General features: G+C 35.3%; 1 long non-coding RNA gene across 1 annotated transcript; it reads right to left on the bottom strand.

Annotated features, from left to right (window-relative positions):
- Positions 1 to 4,022: 4,022 nt before the first annotated feature.
- Positions 4,023 to 4,406, bottom strand: LOC124306523 (uncharacterized). Its single transcript, XR_006908636.1, has 2 exons — positions 4,350 to 4,406; positions 4,023 to 4,142 (listed from the first exon to the last, which is right to left on the bottom strand). It is a non-coding gene; the product is annotated as an uncharacterized LOC124306523 (long non-coding RNA).
- Between the last annotated feature and the right edge of the window lie 15,608 nt (positions 4,407 to 20,014).

Genomic DNA, 20,014 nt, shown 5'->3' with positions numbered 1-20,014 from the left:
TTTTGTAGTTATTCAATATTTTCCAAGGCGTTCAAGACCATTAACATCTTGGACCCTTAATCAAGAAACTCAGAATTGAAGAACAGTTTTAGGAGCTTTTATTTTGATCGTACCAAAAGAACAAGAATGAAAGAAGATATTGACCTGTAAACAACTTTTGAAATACGGTATTTAAAAAACATTGCTGAAAATAATAAAATTTGGTAAGTACTCTCACATATTTAACAGGTTTTTCTTTCGAGTCTCAGAAACTTTTCAGACATTTGAAAATCATTGAAAAACTACGAAATTATGAAAATCTATCTAAATTCTTGACATATAGAATTTTTGGAGTGGGGAATCTCTTTGTGTTGACTACAACCATCCGTTCAAAACGTAGCAAACAATTATTTGGTGACGCACGTTATAACAATACACATCGAGGAACACTTTTTCCTCGAATTTTTTAATTTAGACATTGTATATTCTTTTCGAATAATTCTGAAACTGTTATTTTTATATAATGATTGTAACAAATATAATTGTTCCAATAATTATGACAATTTTTCATGTCTCAAATTAATTCGTTGTATTTAACGCTACAAGACATTTTGGTCGAATACAGAGGAATGAGGGCAGGCGATTTTAGGAAAATTATGTCACATTGAAAAGGCATATCCGTATTATTGGAATAAAATAATGTACCGTCTCAATCTCAAGCTTCCATACCGACCATACCGACACTACTTTGGCTGCTACGAATGTCGGTACAAGCCCGTTAGGTAGAGTCGATGGTGCAGGAACCTCCCACGCTCCTAGGTTCTCCTATGTCACCTTCCCGCCGAAAACTGGTCACAAAAAGTTACCCCAGGGTACCCGTCTTTATATTCTTCAGTCAACGTTCTTTTACATGCGACTCGAGCCAAGAAAAAATTGCGGCTGCTACGCAAGACATACTTGAGACAAGCGAGAGCTGCCGAGGATACCTGAGTTGCGCTTGGCTCTTTAGGAGAGTACAGCCACATACAAAATTTTGTGCCTGTACACTCACTCTCGGAAACGCAACGAACTAGTTTTTCTTAACATAAACATTACCAATATTTTACGAATCAGGGTTCAGAAGGGTTTTTTTAATTTTCACTCTCCTTCTTTTTCAACTTGCCATCAAACTGAGTTGATCTTTGGTTAAACAACGAATTAGATATTATAGTGAAAGTTGAAAGACACACGTGTTCAAAATCATCCATGATTTCCTTCCTTAGCCTATCAGCAAGTTGTAAAAAGAGGGTTTCTGTTTGTCATTAGGAAAAATTTAATTGAACCGTCCTGACGATGACCGGAAATGAGGGTCGAAACGTTGACGAAAACTATATTGTTTTGATGACCTACGTATCCAAAATCCTTCTTACATTTTTAGTATAATTTCACCAGTAACACTGTCGAAAGCTACAATGCTATCGTTTGAAAGTTCAACGGAGGAAAGCGGATTCATTACCAAGGAAGACATTACTATAACTCTCACTGTGCTGGGGTTGTCGTACAATTCAACATACCAGAGTCTTATTCAAAGTCAAGTGCTACGATGGAAAAGAATCCGACTACCGAATTTCAACTACAAGCAATTTTTTTAATCATCCCAATTGTGATATGAAATTAACTAACGCGATAGAACTAAAACAGCTTAGATGACAGTTTATTCGCATACTTTATATGTTTTGTGTGAAAAATGTTATGCGCTATGTAATACGACACCAGCGCATAACAGCCGTGCTTCCTCGGAAGCGTAATAAAGATTTATTTTTGAATTTCTAGATGAAGTACCTGCATCTTCAAAAGACTGCTGTGCCGGGTATATACTCAACATAATTGAGGTTTGCAGCTTATTCGCTTGATGGCTTGAACACAGTCTGGAAGATCGAAAGGCACAAAATGAATTCAGCTAGGGCTCCAAGAAAGCACTCAGTTGAAAATGTACAAGATTGTATGAAGCGATATTGCAAGGCAACTTTGAGGGAGTCTGTAATGTGTACGGTAACACCTTGAAAATGATGTGATGTGGGAAGACTACGACCCTAAAGATGATTCTCTGCGGCATGGAAATGAGACGAAGATGATATGGAGTGAGTGTATAGATCCTAGTGATCATACTGGATGATAGGTATACATAGCTCAACATACCACATAACTGATTTTCTGTATCTCATTTTCTCAAATTACAACTCATGCGAGATATTGGAAAGCAATTTTCGAAATAATCCTTTCATATTTTACAGGACGTCCGACGCTGGAGGTTGATTGATGCGTTGGGTACACGCTTGATTTCGAAAGAGCCATCAGCATGACAATACGAGAAGCAACGCATGTAGCATTGCTTAGTATAATTATCACACTGATTCTTAAAAAAGTCATTGTTGTATTTGAACTGGCTTAGCACCTCCTAGATCGGTTAAAACGTAATTTCAAAAAAATTGGGCCAAATTTTCAGCATTCTAGTTCAATAAAACCGGGTGCCTGTGAGCATATAGTTACTTACGCTACATGTGGGATAAGTAACAAATAATCGGATAGTCGTATTGTTGCGGCATGAGCGTAAGGTTTATGGGGCATTCGTATGTGGACGAGTGTAGTAGATGTCGCTACCAGCCGTCAGGCGAGTTGCGACAACCACACGAGTCTTCATATGATTGTCTCATAAACCTTACATCGAATGTCGTAATCACGACTGTCATATTTGCTACTCATCCCATACCCAGAATACAATATTTTTCACAAAATCTGATCTGGAAGTCGAATTTGAAATGAATATAATAATTTTTAATTAGTATAGCGGCATCAGATAACGTTTGAGTAGTTTCTAGTAAATTGAAGAAGATAGAGTTTAATTCAGACTATACTTGTGTAGTTATATTTTTATAGTAGTATACATGGAGCCTAGAGTAAAGCAGCCCGAACGTTGTACTGCGGCCGTGGGCTATGAAAGCGGTGAAAATTTTTACTGAAATACCCGCTGGCGCTGCTGTACCCATGAGAGGATGACAGAGACGGAATGAGAAAAGAGAAAGAAGAGAATATTGATATTCGTAGCGCAGTTATACGTAAACAGACGAGAAAAACAGTAAATTGTTTGTTTGCCGATTAGTTCTGTCATCATGCATTTGTAACTAAGTAATATTTTTTGGCATAAGTCAAAGTCGAGTTGACACCCTACTAAACCCTAGAAATATCTATTAATAAACATTATTTTTATACAATACGCGTCAAATCCAAACGAATTAAACAACAACAAAAAGTGCGAATATTTATTATATAGTGCACAATAGGAATGTGCTTTTCCATACAAATAGGAAACAAAAATTTTTAAACAACAAAACAAACATTTTTTGACAATAAATAATATTAATAATGCGATAAACTGTGCGACTGTGGAAATAAATGGATCTTTACCCAAATTGATGTTCATCCGGGAGCGAAATTTTCATCGCAGACCCTCGACAATTACCGCATTATCATATATTGTCCAGCTCCGGATGGGCCGACAAACTCAATTGTTCTTCTAGCCGACACGATGAAACTAATGTTTCCTCGGTGAATAATTCATATGGAGCATTCCACCCGAATTCCACTAAGCTCCAACCCTCACCCTTTCCGATTCGACGCGAAATTTTGTATGTCGTTCACTCACATTAGTAGAGGCTCCCATATTTTTTTTACATTTTTTTTTCATCCAGTTCTCGAGTGAGAACTTTTTGAAAAAATCTATGAAACCCAATTCAATCAGTGATATATTCTAATTGAAAAACGGCTTTACGACTCCAAGTGCATTGTCTAATGATGTCTTCGATCCATTGGCTTCCGGGCTCGAATTTCGTCTCGTCCTCGTATGGAAGACGTTTTTTTCGAATATACGCTGGAAACGTTACGATTGTTCAAGCTTGTAAGGATTTCTAAAAATTCTCAACTATCAACTTACGCTTCGGAAATAACAATCGAGGGCACGAATTTTCCGTTCCGGGTCGTAAGTTATATTAGGCGGACGAGTTTTCGTAGCCACACAGTCAAAAAGCGCCCAAAGGTTCATCTGGACCAATTGGTTACACCACAGGATGCAGAGATGATCAGTCGAGACACTGTCCAAGGACTTCGCTCCATCGTTGTTGCATATTCTACAGACAAAACAAAAATTTAATTGTAACTAATATGATCATACAGGTAAAAACAAAGCGGGTCAAAGTTTTATATACGCCAAGTCATTGAATAAATATATTTTTTTCTATCGGCAAAAATTGGTATGCAATAACCTAATATTTCGTCAACAAATTATACGCGTTGACTCATTCAACAAAGAGAAAAAATTGTGACCGGAGATTTACCTTTGGTACCTTGAAGACAGACAGCTGCCGTCGTCCTAAGCGTTTGCAGTTTGCTCTGTTGGCATCTCGCCCAGTTCGCCAGCCTGGGTAAGAACAATATTTCCTCATTGTGCACTCTGCTACCAGAAATAAACTCAAAATAAAATTTGTGATTACACATGACAATATATGAATTTTAACCTCACTTTCATGCTCGTTTTATTAAATCCGTAAATTACAATTTAATAAAGTATCTAAAATAGTATACGTATTTAAAAAATACCATTTTCTCACCTGCTCAGATATAATGTGGGGCAATCACTCACTACACCTCACAACGCTGATTTTTATCGCAATAAAAAAATCTTTGAAAAACTCGTTTATGCGTGCAAAGACGAAAAGCCAAGAATGACGTGTGAATGCTAACCCATCTCCTATTTACGCAGCACTAGCGCTTCCCGTGGCTGCATTTCGAATCCAAATTTTCACCGCTTTCAGGATCCACGTTTGTTATACTTTTACTATAGGCGTCCGGGCTCCTTTACTCTAGGCTCCATGGTAGTATAGGTAGTTTAGGTGGAATCTGTGCAGTTATCTATGCCGGGATTCTGTAACTCTCTACCGACAATTATCGCTGTGGTTAGCTAGCGACAGTTGTCACTTGCATCGACGATGCTAGCGACGAAGGGTGATTCTGTAACGTGTACGTAACGATATTCATCGATGCAAAACTATTCACAGGCTCATCAATAGATTTTCAGCAAATTTGACAACGTCGCAGATATTATCACTAAAAATCAGGTAACTTCGGATAGATTATTTGTGAACGCAAACGAAATCGTGTATTTTGTATCTTTTCCGTGATCTTTCCTCGTGTTTTTTTTTATAAACTTTTCGCAGTTAATCAACAATGGAAAAAAATGGAACAGTGTATGCATTGAATTAATGAAAATGTATTAGCCGTGTGTTATGAGGATGTGTCGTTTTTTTTTATGGTTACATAATAGGATGCCAAATTTTATTTGACGTTATTCCTAATTATAATAAATTGTTTGAGGACTTTTTCATTAGATCTGAAATCTGTCAAATACGTTAAGCTTATAAAAATGTGTAAGACTGTTACCTGTGAAAATTTCAAGCCAAAGGTGTTTATATAAGTCTGGTGAAAATAAGCACTTATGTAGATGTAAAGTACTGAAGAATTAGGAAATTGCTAAAAATACATGTTTTACTTGATGTACGAATATTTAATTTATAACCCGTGAATATACATGCGTCTGTAAGAATTTCATCACACATTTGTTTTTTTTTTACAAAATCTAATAAAAAAAAAATCTTCAGGTGTAGTCCTGTCGTGAATGGGATTTCAACTGTGGTACTTTGATTTGTAATGATTTTCAGTTTTAATATTCACGGATACACTAGCAATATGAAATACATAGATAAATATTACCTTTACAAATAATTGCAATAGTCTCACAATAAAAAAATTTACAAATTTTTGATAAAAAGTCATTAAATTATAGGATATTTCATTATTTCTTACATGATAAAGGCATTGATGTCTATGACTATATTTATATTGGTTTCAATAGACAATATAAACTCCTCTTGGACATTTTTGATAAAATTATGTGTGATAATGAAATCGTCGGCCAAATCGTTCGGCAATCTAGCGGTCTTGGATACGACGTGCTATGGCGAGTGGTCGTAAATTATTATCCGGATCGTCATTATCGCAGTCATTTCTAGCCAAATCATTTTCATTTGCAACGTCTTCGGGCGGATCATCGTTAAGTAAATCTCCCGAAATCCGCATGTTGTGTAACACTGCGCAGGCATTTACAATTCTTCCAGGAAAACCAGGTTCATACTGCAAAACTCTATGTTTGGAAAGGCATCAAGTTCATGAGGCAACGGCGTGAGCAGCCAGGGTTCCAATGGATAACCTGAATCTCCTGTGTGAAAAGACAAATATATTGAATAACGGTGATAACAGATGTAATATTATATAGTTCCGGAACTGCAATTCCAAAAAATGGAAATCAAATTTTTGAATTACCTTCGAGGTACGTTTTTCTTTCACCCTCGTTGAGTGCGCGTTCCATAACACGGTGAGCAGCAGAAGATTTCCATATGTAAGCATCATGCCGAGCTCCAGGGAATCTTGCGTTGAAGTTGAGAATCTTTAAACTTGGATCGCATATCATTTGTACATTAATCGAATGATATCCGTTGTGATTTATATATGCTTCTTCATGTTCTCTAGGGGCAAGTATCGGCACATGCGTACAGTCTATCGCACCAAGAACTTCTTCAAATGGCTGACGAGCATGTCTAAATTTCTCTCTTGCCAACAGTCTGGCTTCTGGAGTCATGGGGAACTGCACCCACCATCTAAATATCACATCGTTTATAGCATCTGTAACCTGATGCAAGCATCTGCTGATCGATGACTAACTCATTGCAATGCCTCATTGCTCTCCCACAGGCCGTTTAAAGCAACCAGTTGCATAAAATCTTAGTGCTGACAATATTTGTTTTTCTACTGACAACCCAGTAATCCTGGTCCGCTTTAATTGAGGCTCCAGCATATCAACGAGATCCCATACTAAGTTGGGAGTTAGACGGCACAGTTGTACGAATTCATTTTCTGTCAAATCAAATGGAACTTCTATTTCCCTCAATGCTTGTCGATCTACTCTCTGCTCAAGGCGTTGTAGGCGATCCTCTAGATTGATTAAATCTACAGCAAGATACCCATTAGCCATTCTGGAATGAAATTTAGAATCAAACCATTATTAAATTCACAGCAGTTCAATGTTTCTCAAGGAAAGGTAGTATTCCTCCGATAGATAAACAGCAGCTACGATTCAAAGATTATTTTTGTGGTCATATTTAAATAGCATGTATAAATAGTAAGAGATAATAAATGTTAAATTGTGTGTTACGCCGCAGGAAAGTTCCAATGGTTTTAGCTACTTTGAGCACTATTAACTATATGAATGTTACAATGCTCAACTAAACCGATTTGTAGAAAAGGCTTTATGTCCTCTGTTTGTCATCTAATAATGACTAGAATCACTCTATCCAAGTAATTGTATAAAATTCATAAACATTTTTTTAGGTTACTTTGACTGAGCCCTCTTCATAAGTCTATTTCTCAGGCATAGAAATAGTCGATTAAATATTATTATTGAAACCATATTTTCGGCGAATAAAACATCAACTTGTTATTTTTTATATTAAAAAGCCATCGAGAGAGTTGATTAAATACTATTATTCAATCAACCCTCAGGATATCTTATAAATGGACTTGGATATTTGGAAAGATATTGAGGATTGAGTCAACGTAACCTTGAAAGTATGTTTTTGAATTTTATACAATGACTTGGATAGTGAACACCGTTTTATAGAGAGCGTGAAAACGATTATATTATTGTTCTGAAAAAAGTAATTGCTCGTTAAAATGGATCTTCATATTCACTTACTTGATAAAGTTTTCAATTCTTTTCAAATCTAAACACTATTTTAGAGGCTAGAGAAGAATTCACGCGTAACACATTGACACGTTGTTGCACCAAACTACCGTCCACTGTGTCACTGATTATCGTTACGCCTTAGCGAGACTTTCAAATCCATCGCTAGCCGACCGACAATTATCGTAACCTAACGATTCGACAAAGCGACAAATATCGTTAACTACGTCGTACAGAATCACCATTAGCGACAACTGTCGATAGGAGGCGTTAACGATAGCGATAATCGTCGCTAGAGAGTTACGGAATCCCAGCACTGATATTCAACCGAACATGTGCGTTTATGAAACACATATAGTCAAGTATGCGATTATTGTGTATTTCGGAGATGACATACAGCGCTCGAAAAGTCAACTTCCAGAGCAGGTGTTCTACAAAATTCATTTTGATTTTCGAATTTGGGCAAGAACCGCTAATAATCACCGATGATGAAAATTCTATGTGAAAAATGAACTATTCACATCAGCTATTCAAATAGTGATTCCATTTTAGCGGGGAAATGAGGAAAAAATCATAGCTGTATATGATGACACTCTTGAAACAATTGAAACTATGGCAGAAAAATTCTTAGAATATTGAAGATAAAAAAAAGATGAATTGTTTATAATTTAATCACAAATAAATTCGTCATTGTTCCCGATTCGCACTTATGATTCATTACTTGAAGTTGGCGATCGATCATCGTCATCGAGTGTTTCTGTGCATCTCCAATATTCGAGGAATTTTCCAATATTTTTGAAGTTTGCCCCTGTTTGGAAATTGTACCGCGGAAAATCTGGGGAAGGGTGAATTAGTTGGGAGAGGTGCGTGGTCGAAGAAAAATCCTGAACACCCGTTCATTGCCAAATGAAGACGAGAGCTCGTTGAAACTGTTGAGATTATCGAAGGCAAAAAGGACGATAGGGTCGAAGAGAAAGATAACTGTTTTAATATACAAGTACACTTTATTGTTTTTGTGTTAACAAAGCAACTTCTTATTGCACATGTCTGGTGGGCAACGGTCACGGACCAACTAACTAGGGATTACCGATAACGCAAATAATGCGCTCCGGCGCCTTAATACTAAGTTTTGTCCACGCATGAGCAGTGAGCCTATCGACGTGCGATAACTTTACTTCTCAACAGAAACATCAGCTAAGCCTTATTTGTTGAAGCGCTAACTAGAGTTATAGTCAGTGTGGAAGATTTTCCGGAAAGAAACGAATAAGTGAAACGCAGACGATGCGTATTAATCGCGCGAAAGATGGCCGAAGAGCTGACCGCTCACAGCGCGTTGCCGCGTTTTATACACGCAATCAAGAATTGTCGACTGCGCGGTGGATAACCGAAGAGCTGACCGCTCACAGCGCGTTGCCGCGTTTTATATACGCAATTGAGGACTGTCGACTGCGCAGAAGATAACCGATCAGATGACCGCTCACGGCGCGTTGCCGCGTGTTTTACACGCAATCAAGACTTATCGATTGCGCGGAAGACGACCGAAGAGCTGACCGCTCAGAAGAAAGCCGAACAAAAGAAGAAGTTGCCGATTCGAAGCCGAACAGAAGGTTGACACGAGATTGCGCGAATATTCGCGCGATCGTAAGACGCTTGTAGATCGGGTCGAACACTTCACTTGAAAGATACCGAAGCTAAGAACAAGACTCAAGAGAACAACAGACCGCTGATCGCGAAGGCTAGTCGACGAATGAATTGGCGAAGGCGACGCAGGCCGGAACAATAGAGAAAAAAAAAGAAGGGGGAGAAGCAAGCCGGCCGGCGAGTCTGGTCTATCGTCCGAGTTGACGAGCGATCGAGCACGCCGGTTAAATTCCCCCCATCCGCGGTAATTTCACTAAAGACTTTCCTGAACAACTCCTTAAAAAACGATTTGGGTTATAAGGCCCGGTACGGAAATTTTATGAGAAGTAAAATCAAGTGTAATACTCGGAAACGTTATGAAAGAGACAAAAATATATATCTGTAGGATTAAACGTGCAAAAGAATGAGATAGAATACATTACACAGCGTGTCCCATACTCGGGGCCTCCTCTTTGTGCGATGCTTCGTCATAGAGATACACTAGGACCTCGATAATTGCATTTTCGATAACTGCAACAATCCCCACTATGCGGCCCATGTCGATCGGTGTGGCGCATGGTGGGACAGTGCCGGTCTCAAGCCGATAGTCTCATAGCACGATTTTTGGAATGAGAGCGCATTCCGGGGCTCCTCGGAGATTATATGTTTGTGGAATTCGTTGTTATTCTCGATTTTTTCGAAAGGCAAAAATGCAATTTGCAGAGATGCAATTTCATCGCACCAATTTTCGCTAATATTTTCCAATATATATATACATATATACAGGGTGTCCCTAAATTGCCTCCCACGGACTAGCCAGCATGATACCTCGTTAAAATCCAACCGAGAATTTCTTTTCCGGAAGCTCGTCCGACGCATAGTTTTTGAATTATAAGCGATAGCGCTAGGCCAATCAGAGTGCACCATTTCATCTAGATTTGCCGACACGGAGATTGCTGTTTTGTTCGTCTGGGTGAATTATTATTATTCGTTTACGAATTAAATATCAGCACCTCCCCTCTCTCGCTGCTGTACCCCTTCTCGGGCGCTGACCTCGGTATTGTTGCCGCGGCACAAGCTGCCGGCCGCACATCCATGGGCGCACACTTGTGTGTGTAATCAGAAGCGCATCCTCAGCTTGATAATGCTACGAAACACACATCTAGGAATAAAAATCAAAACAAATCACAAAATTAATCGGAAAATTCAAGATTACATGTTATAAAATACTGCGAATCATCGTACTGTGATAACGGAGGCACGTGAATATCACTGTCAACGAATTGACATGCTCGTCACATCTTCCATATATAATTACTCACCCAATCAAGCTGGCTCAAAATCTTAAAAATAATGCTTCCTGTTTATTTTAGGATACTTGCAAGAAAAATTTTTCACTAGTTTTAAATTAATCTACACATCCGATTTTTTAGTAATGCGGATCCAGAGTAGCAGCACATGTTAAAATTATCGAGATCATTGTTGTACAATTTGGTCGGGTTAACCGGTTAAATTAGTGGACCTGGTAATTGAGCTCTCGGTTCAACCCGTTAACCGACTGAGCCGATTGATTTGATCAACCGATTTGGCTGGTTAATGTGGTTGAGCGATTTGGCCGGTTAATCTGGTGAAAAATTATAGCTCGCTGGATCAGTTAGTGCTCGATAAATTTCATTTAGTTTTCAGTTTCGTAGTTATTTTTACCTCTTATACCTTAAAAATTCTACATTGATTACTATTTCATTGTTCTTAGAATTATATTTGACTTCAACGAACTTTCGAAAGCGAATTTGGAATTCGGAATTCTAGATTCTGACTTTGATGCAATCAAGCATGCGTAACACGTACGGTACATCTCTAACAAGCAGCGTAGAAAGAAGATTCCATTAACGGTACGATAATACAATAATGACAACAAACAAGCAAATATTCAACAACTTCAGGCCGCTTGAGCGTATTCAAAATAACTCGTTCCATCTTTGTGCAAGAATTACCCGACCTATTAGTGACTACGCGAACGACCAGACGTAGACTTATACGGAGGGAGAAGTAACTTGTCGGATTAACGTGTCAATAGTCCATGAATTATTTGATAGTTCACTTGAATTAATGAGAATTACTTGAATCTATGAGAATTACTTGAATTCATGGGAATCACCTGAACCAACAGAGAATCACCTGAATTGATGAAAATTAACGGAATTAATGGAGACTTAATAGTCGATTTCTGGAACTGATCGGAATTAACAGAGAATTAAATTCGACTAATTTTAATTTGTGCCGGAATGATCTTTTCAGCGTGCATTAATAGTGCCCGTTTATTCACCAGCTCTTTTTTCGAAATTTTCAGAGACGCGGAATATCTCGGGTCTCCCCATGTCTCTATCATATTAATCATAGTAGCCACAATGATAAGAATATTAATAGTAACTGAATATCGTAGTACGGAATGTATCGCAACGATAGTGATATTATGGGAAACTTAAAATAAACTTAAACTAGCGTGAGGGTCAAGGAAAAATTAGGTTTACGAGACCAAAAATATTCCGAAATATAGAAATTAAGTTGAATTGAATTTAGTTTCACAGAAAAATCGGAAAAAATGGACGAAATTTTTAGGTATTGACGTGGATTGGGGTAAGTTATCGAGAATTGTTGCGAAAAAAACTAATTTAATCGAATTGAATGAATTAATTTGAACTAACAGAAGAAACAGAAAGGAATTAATTGAAATTATCCAGATATTCACTAGAATCAAAGTGTATTATCGAGAATCGATGGTAAAAGTACAGAATTAATTGAATTGAAAGAATTAACTTAAATTAAGTTAAATTAAGTTGAATTAATCTAAATCAACAGAATTATGTTGAATCAAATGAATTATTTTGATTTATTTCAACTTGCGGAATTAATGTGGAAATCAAATGTTAAGTTATTTTCCACTCGACTTATACCTTGCCTGAGCTTATTCGTGGATTGTTGACCGTCGATAAAAGATCTTATGAAATCACCGTATCGATACGAACGACAAATCAGCTAAACTTCGGGTGACGATTGATTTCTTATTTAGATGCAATGATTAGGTATGCGAGGATTCGTCGTTACGTACGTATAGCAGGTATTCCGTATACCCACCAAATTACAGATTCTACGAACCTGACCATTTTATATTTCATCAGTAAAATTGTTGTGACAATCGTCACATGAAAGAAAGGCTGATTTTCATTCAGTAATTTATCAGCCCAATTCAACTTTCCTTTGTTAATTTTTCAAGCTACTTCGTGAACGTGAACTTTCGTATCGTAATAAGAATTCATACAAACTCAGTGATGTGGAATTATTATTTCAACGATTTTGTATAATATTCATCTGTTTTTCGTTTTTCGTTTTTCTCACGGTAGTTTCATCAAATCTAAATAATTTTATCGTAATCACGATAGAATATCGTGGGTCCGGTCCTTGATCGGCCGAGGCTCCGGGGTATGAATAATGCCATAAAATAAGGCACCGAACTCGTTAGATCGGTCCGCATCAGTCGAGTAGTCCAGTCGGAACGTACATGACTTCATTCGACAAGGAACTAAGGCTCGGCAATTTTTTGACTGGTTAACAAGATGCCAAGTAATACGATCTGTAAGTTTGCCCTAAAAAATGATTCAACATATGCCGACAATTTTTTCTAGATATTTCAAAATTCCGTAATTTAGCATGGCTTTTCTTTTGCTCATTTTAGAGAAAAACGGTTCCCACAAAAGTTGTCCATCGTATTGCCCTCAAATCAGACTTATACGAAAATCACAAATCATTGTTTGTTTACTTGTAAATTGCCGCTAGGCACAGACATCGAGCGTGTTGATTAATTGCCGTCATAAATTCGGTGAATTTTCAATGCCATATCCTGAAACTCATCCGACGTGTAGAACAATCTTTTCTTGATATTTTAGTTCTGATTCGATGTTTTAATGTAGGTAGCAACGAGAAAATAAGAATGGTATAATGAGCGTTTGTTCTTTACAATCTAGTTTCTTATTGCAAATTTGTTAAACGCATTTTTTTTCAATTCCAGCTTATCTTTTTATTCCAGAACGTGACGCAGTACGCAAATCATTACGTGTGGGTGCACGTTCAAACCACTTGTTCGACTTTACCCTAATCTTGCGGTCATGCCAATAAAATACTGAAAAATGACAGTTACCAATTTTTTTTTACCACTGACACTCCATTGCGAAAAAACGAAAAAAATTACGGAAAATCACATCACAGCAAATATTTATACCGTAAAAAAAAGAAACTGATGCCTATCTAAAATCCACCGGAAACCGGCGATCTGAATGTTCAAAAATTTTTAGAAGGTGGGATTTCTTAAAGGAAAATCCGAATAAAATTCTCGATATGTACACATGGCTGCTGGGTCTGTGTTTTTATTCGAAATCTTCTAAATAGCAATATCGAAATCATCGTGAAAAAACTGAAAATCACGTTTTATGCGCTAACTTCGAGCCAAATGGAGCTAGCAGGCTAAAATTTGGTATGGATCAATCACTTACCACACTGCGAGAAATTTTTAGCTCCGATTACCGCTCAGTTCTTAACTATTTTCATTTTTTACCACAATCGAAAAATATTATAGTTCTAGGTAGAAAATGAAAATTACTTTTCAAGCTGTTACCAGAAAGTCTAGTATCCGTTACTATTCCTACTCATTACGATCACTGTTACTACATTTTCTTGTAACTGTTGTCAAAATTCAATGCTTTGTGCAACAATAAATTGACTCTAAAGCCTTGTTCAACTAAAAAAGTACAGTAATCCGAACAAATTGATTTTGCGTTGCAATTACCAAAAAAAGGATCGACAATAGCGCAAAATCATTATGTGTACCTCGTTCTTCGTAATTCCAACAATATTCGAACAGTTTTTTTTAATGATACCTGTTTTAGTAATTCCTTCTTGTTACTATAACAAATTACATTTTTTTCAGTTCACCACAAATTCGAAGAATTCGTTTCGAGAGAAGACACTTTCGCATGCTTAATCAACTATGCCCTTCACAATACATTTCCCACGCAAAAGTGAGGCCGAATAAAAAGTTTGTAAGTCTTAACGTAATATCTCAGCAATTTTTTTTTTTTTTTTTATTTGCAATCAAATTTTATAACTCTTCACTCTTCTTAACTTGGTTGGAAGAACGCAAAAGCATTTCTCGAGTTCATTAAATTATGTAGTATTGTATAAAATTCGGTAGGCATTTGTTATACTGTATTTGGAATTCACTGAACATACTGCTGAATTTACCTGACAAGTTTACAAAGGAATTCGATTACAGTCCGTTAAAATGAAAAATCTACTGTGGCAAGAGTAATCGGTATTTATCTCTATTAATTTCACTGTACAATTTAGAAGAAAATACTGTACGTGGCCCGTCCATAAAATGTTTTTGACTCGTACGATGATTTCAATACGAACTAAAGGTGCGAGCCGTTTAACTCGTTCTGGCGCGTACGGAAATCTTCGTCCTAGCCCTAAAAACACCTACTTTACGGGCATGCCTCTAAAAGTGCTATTGAAGGTAAGATCGTCGGCTGCCTGGCTCCACTGGTCGCCGATAAATGACCATAGACTAAAACTGTAAAAACAATCGCCTTCCCGAAACATCGGGATTCGTAAGAGTCATCCTCAGGTAAAAAAGAAGCTTGATTCTGTGTCAGAGTCACATAATGATTATTTTTTAGGTGTTGAATTCTCGTCCGCCGATGACGTGATGTATAAAAAACGGGCTATTGCTTCTCTCCGAAACAGCTACTATTCTGTTATTGTAGTTCGAGAACTGAGAAAATTTTTTTAAAAAATCCCTATTACCGTTTCACAAATTCTATCTTTCAAGCGAATTAAGATATCATCAAACACTCAGATATGTATTTTTCATGTGCGTCATGAAATCAAGAGCCCTGGGAAATAATGACCGGCCACGGTGTTTCGATTTTTCACCGAAAAGATCATTTTCGTGGTCGTACCGAGCTGTGCTTTTTGATACATAATTTCGCATGAAAAAAGGGTGCCGCAGTAAAAGCGAACAAAAAAAATGAAAAATTTCGAAATTTCTGTTGGATGACTTACAATTAATTCTTAATTTTCATTGAAAATATCGTCAAAGTAGTACCCCACAGTCGGAAAGAGAAACATCACGAAATTTTTGGCAGATTATTAATAATTCATTTACTTCACACGTATTTTTCATTGGACAACGCGTTAGGAATTTATATTAGATAACCCACCAAAACCTTCATAACATTTTTTTCAACTGCAGAGTACGTCTTTGATGATAAATTATGAATGGGAAAAGAAACGTAACTCGATGTGACAATCAAACACGATATTCGATGAACAAATCTCATTTTTTTCCCATTCCTAATCACGAAAAAACGCTGTACCTTAATTCTGGAAACGTAAGTTCTATTAAGTTCGATGAATCGATGATATTACAGTTACGAAATGAAAAACATCGGATGGCACTCTCGTTCGTCTTCGTTACTGATGATGACCAATCCGTCTTTGCAAAATTATTTTGTGGCCCTGAAAATGCCGTTTTGTATTTGGCTCTAAAAAGGGCCAATTTTGATGACACCTCACCGGTGCAGAAATTGTTCAAAATGTCCGCCGTTTTCTCGCAGGCAAAGCCTGCAACGTTGGACCAGCTGGCCAATTGCTGCGCGAACGATTTCCGGCGTCACCGTCGCCGTTGCCTCTACGATTTTTACCTCCAGGGCTTCCAAAGAATTCGGTGGATCCTTATAGACGAATTCTTTGATCAGACCCCAAAGGCAATAATCTAGAGGATTCAGATCGGGTGATCTCGGTGGCCAAGCGATGGGACCCCCACGGCCTATCCACCTATCCGGAAATCGTTCGTTCAGAAATTGACGAGTCCGGGCACTGAAATGTGCCGGAGCACCGTCATGCTGAAACAACATTTCCGCTCGCTATTCAAGGGGACGGTCTTGGAGAAGATCTGGAACCCGATCTTCAAGAAACTGCCGATACGTTTCACCGTCTAGCTTTGCTGGTAAAACGCAGAGACCGATCTGCAGCAAGAATTACCTTCTAGTAAATTGTTGCATAATAAATCCATAATGCTCGTCGAATCATTGATTAGTTTCGACTAATATTTAATATGAATCATACATATGTCATGATTTTACTGATTTACCGAGGTTGTTTGTGTCAACATCAGTAAAACGGATCTTCACTGAATTTTCTAAAATCAAGCCAACGAGACGATAGAAATTTATAATATCTGTATTCAAGCATTATCGAGTAAGCTTACCAACTCGTCGTCGATCATGCCACCCCACACGTTGAGGCTCCTACGACCCTGGTTTCTCGACTCCCGAATATCGTGTGGGTTTTCTTCGGCCCAATGATGGATGTTATGGCAGTTGAATACTCCATCCCGATCAAAATTTGACTCGTGCGTAAACAAAATATTGAATACGAACAACGGGTCCGCTTCGGTTTGTTGCAAAACCCATGTGCAAAACATTCCTCTCGCGGCACGGTCGGGCCCGTGCAACGCTCGCACCTTTTGGGTGTGGTACGGTCGCAAATCGTTCGATCTTAATATTCGGTGGACGGTCGAGTTGTCCGTTTCGTACTCCGCTGCCAAACCGCGTGTACTTTTATCGGGCGTCCATGCCACATCCTCGAGAATTCGTTCCTCGAACTGGACCGTCCGTCTTGATCTCGGACGTCCTGCGTTTGATCGGTTGGGGACAAAGGTGCCAGTTTCTAATAAACTCCGTTCCAATCGCCTGAAAGTTTTTGCATCCGGATGGCGTCTTACTGGAAAACGAACTGCGTACTCACGAGTTGCTGCCCCCGCAACGTTGTTGCACGCTCCCATTATCAGCACCATATCATACATTTCACGATTATAATACTCCATCGTTTAATAAAGAAGTTATTGGCTCTGAAAAGTGCCGGTTTTCAAGGGTTTATTGTCACTTGTATACGCGAGCGAGGCTGATAACAACATGACCCAATTTCGCAGTTGAAAGCGCGTTGTTTATAACAACTGACTTCCGAGTTGCTATGCAGTTGCATGAGATTTTCTACACAAAGGGTGTATAAAAATTAACTTTTTTTAAAAAAAAAGAATTGAAAAAAAAATATTTTACAACAATTAAATTTGGTCGAAATAAATATAATTATTGGGAAAATTCTATATATTCTTCAATGATTTGCTCGAATAACAATCAAAATGAAAATACTATTTATTAAAAAAATTCCATGTAATGTGCTTTATGTATTGTAGTTTGAAACACTTACATAATGGATGAGAACTTATTGGAAAGTTTAGAGATAACATACAGATAGATAAATAATTAATTATTCGATTCCATATTTTCAATTTTCATAAATTAATTATAAATTAATTTAAGGAAAATAATTTATTTGATTGGATTTTTTTTAATAATAGTTTATTCAATTTAATTCCATCCATTTATATTCAATTATATTAATGTATAATTCATACATATATATTTATGAATTCTAATTGAAATGATTTTTAATCAATAAGAGGATGATAGATGAATTTATTATTTATGTTTTATCTTGATATTTCAATATATATATATATATATATATATATATACATATATTGTAATTTTCAATTCACTTTTGAAAACAGAAAAATTTAAAGAAAAAAAAATATTTTACATTAATTGAATTTTTTAAAAATACATGTAATTATTAAAAAAATTCTATATATTTTTCGATTATTTGCTCACATATTATTCGGAAGAAAAATATTATTCATTGAAAGAATGCTATATAATGTGCTTTATGTATTGTAATTTGAAACATTTAGACAATTAGAACTCATTGAAAAGTTTGAAGAAAACATACAGATAGATAATAATCAATTTCCCTGATTCCATATTCTCAATTTTGAAAAATTAATTGTCCATTGATTCGAAAGAAATTATTTATTTGGATGAATGATTTTTTTTCATCATTAAATTATTCAATCGAATTACCTGTATTTATATTCAATTATATTATTGTGTTATTGACGAATATATTTATAAATTATAATCAAAATTATTTATAATAAAGAGGAGGATGATGAATAAATTTATTATTTATGTTTCATTTTGACATATATATATATATATATATATATATATATATATATATATATATATATATATATATATATATATATATATATATATTCATAGATTATAATTTTTAGTCAACTTTTAAAAAGAGAAATTTGCTATATATATATATATATATATATATATATATATATATATATATATATATATATATATATATATATATATATATTGTAACAACGGGGGAAATTAAGAAAGGTCTAAGAGAATCAAAGAGTTCTCTGTGCGATTTAAGCGAACGACGAGCCAAAGAAGTCTCACGAGGAATATTTTAGGAAGAAAATAGATGTATTTGGACACAAGCTCTCTTTTTAAAGTCTAGAGACTGACTGTTTTTACATAAGTCGGTTGACGCAGCAACCTTATTCTTTTTAAAGACATAAGAGGTTTATAAACGTCTTTTATCTATGATGACTACTAGATCATTTAAAAGGGGACAAAACGGGTGATTTCACCCTTTGTAACAATATATGTTTATATATATCAAAATGAAACATGAATGATTAATTTATTTATCATCATCCTGATTATTAAAAATAATTTTAATAATAATTTATGAATATATATATTTATAATTTATACATCAACATGATCGAATATAAATGGCGCTAATTAAATCAGATAATTTTCATATATATATATATATATATATATATATATATATATATATATATATATATATATATATATATATATATATACATATATATATATATATATATATATATATATATATATATATATATATATATATATATATATATATATATATACATATATATATATATATATATATATATATATATATATATATATATATATATATATATATATATTTGTATATATATGTATGTATATATATATATATGTATATACATGTATATATATATCTATATATATTCATATCCTACATTAATATAATAAAATATAAATGAAGGTAATTGAAGTGAATAATGTAATAAAATAAAAAATGTTTGTGAATGTAAATAATTATAAAAAAATGTAATAAAAAAAAAATGAGCGAACAATTGACAATATTCAGGATTTTTTTGATAATTATGCATTATTTTGAAAAATTGAAATAATGTGAGAAAAATTTTTTTTCTCAATTTTCCATTTTTTAAAATTAAATTGAAAATTATAATATACATATGTATATATGTGTGTGAATGTGAATATGAATATATATAAATATATATATACATGTACATATATATATATATATATACATACATATATATACACATATATAAATGTATATATATATATATATATATATATATATATATATATATATATATATATATATATATATGTATATATATGTATGTATATATATATATATGTACATGTATATATATATTCATATATATTCATATTATACATTAATATAATGGAATATAAA

Source organism: Neodiprion virginianus, chromosome 5 (assembly GCF_021901495.1).
Source record: "Neodiprion virginianus isolate iyNeoVirg1 chromosome 5, iyNeoVirg1.1, whole genome shotgun sequence".
Taxonomy (NCBI): domain Eukaryota; kingdom Metazoa; phylum Arthropoda; class Insecta; order Hymenoptera; family Diprionidae; genus Neodiprion; species Neodiprion virginianus.
The sequence above is the reverse complement of the archived record's forward strand: the minus strand, read 5'-3'. Positions and strand labels throughout refer to the sequence as shown.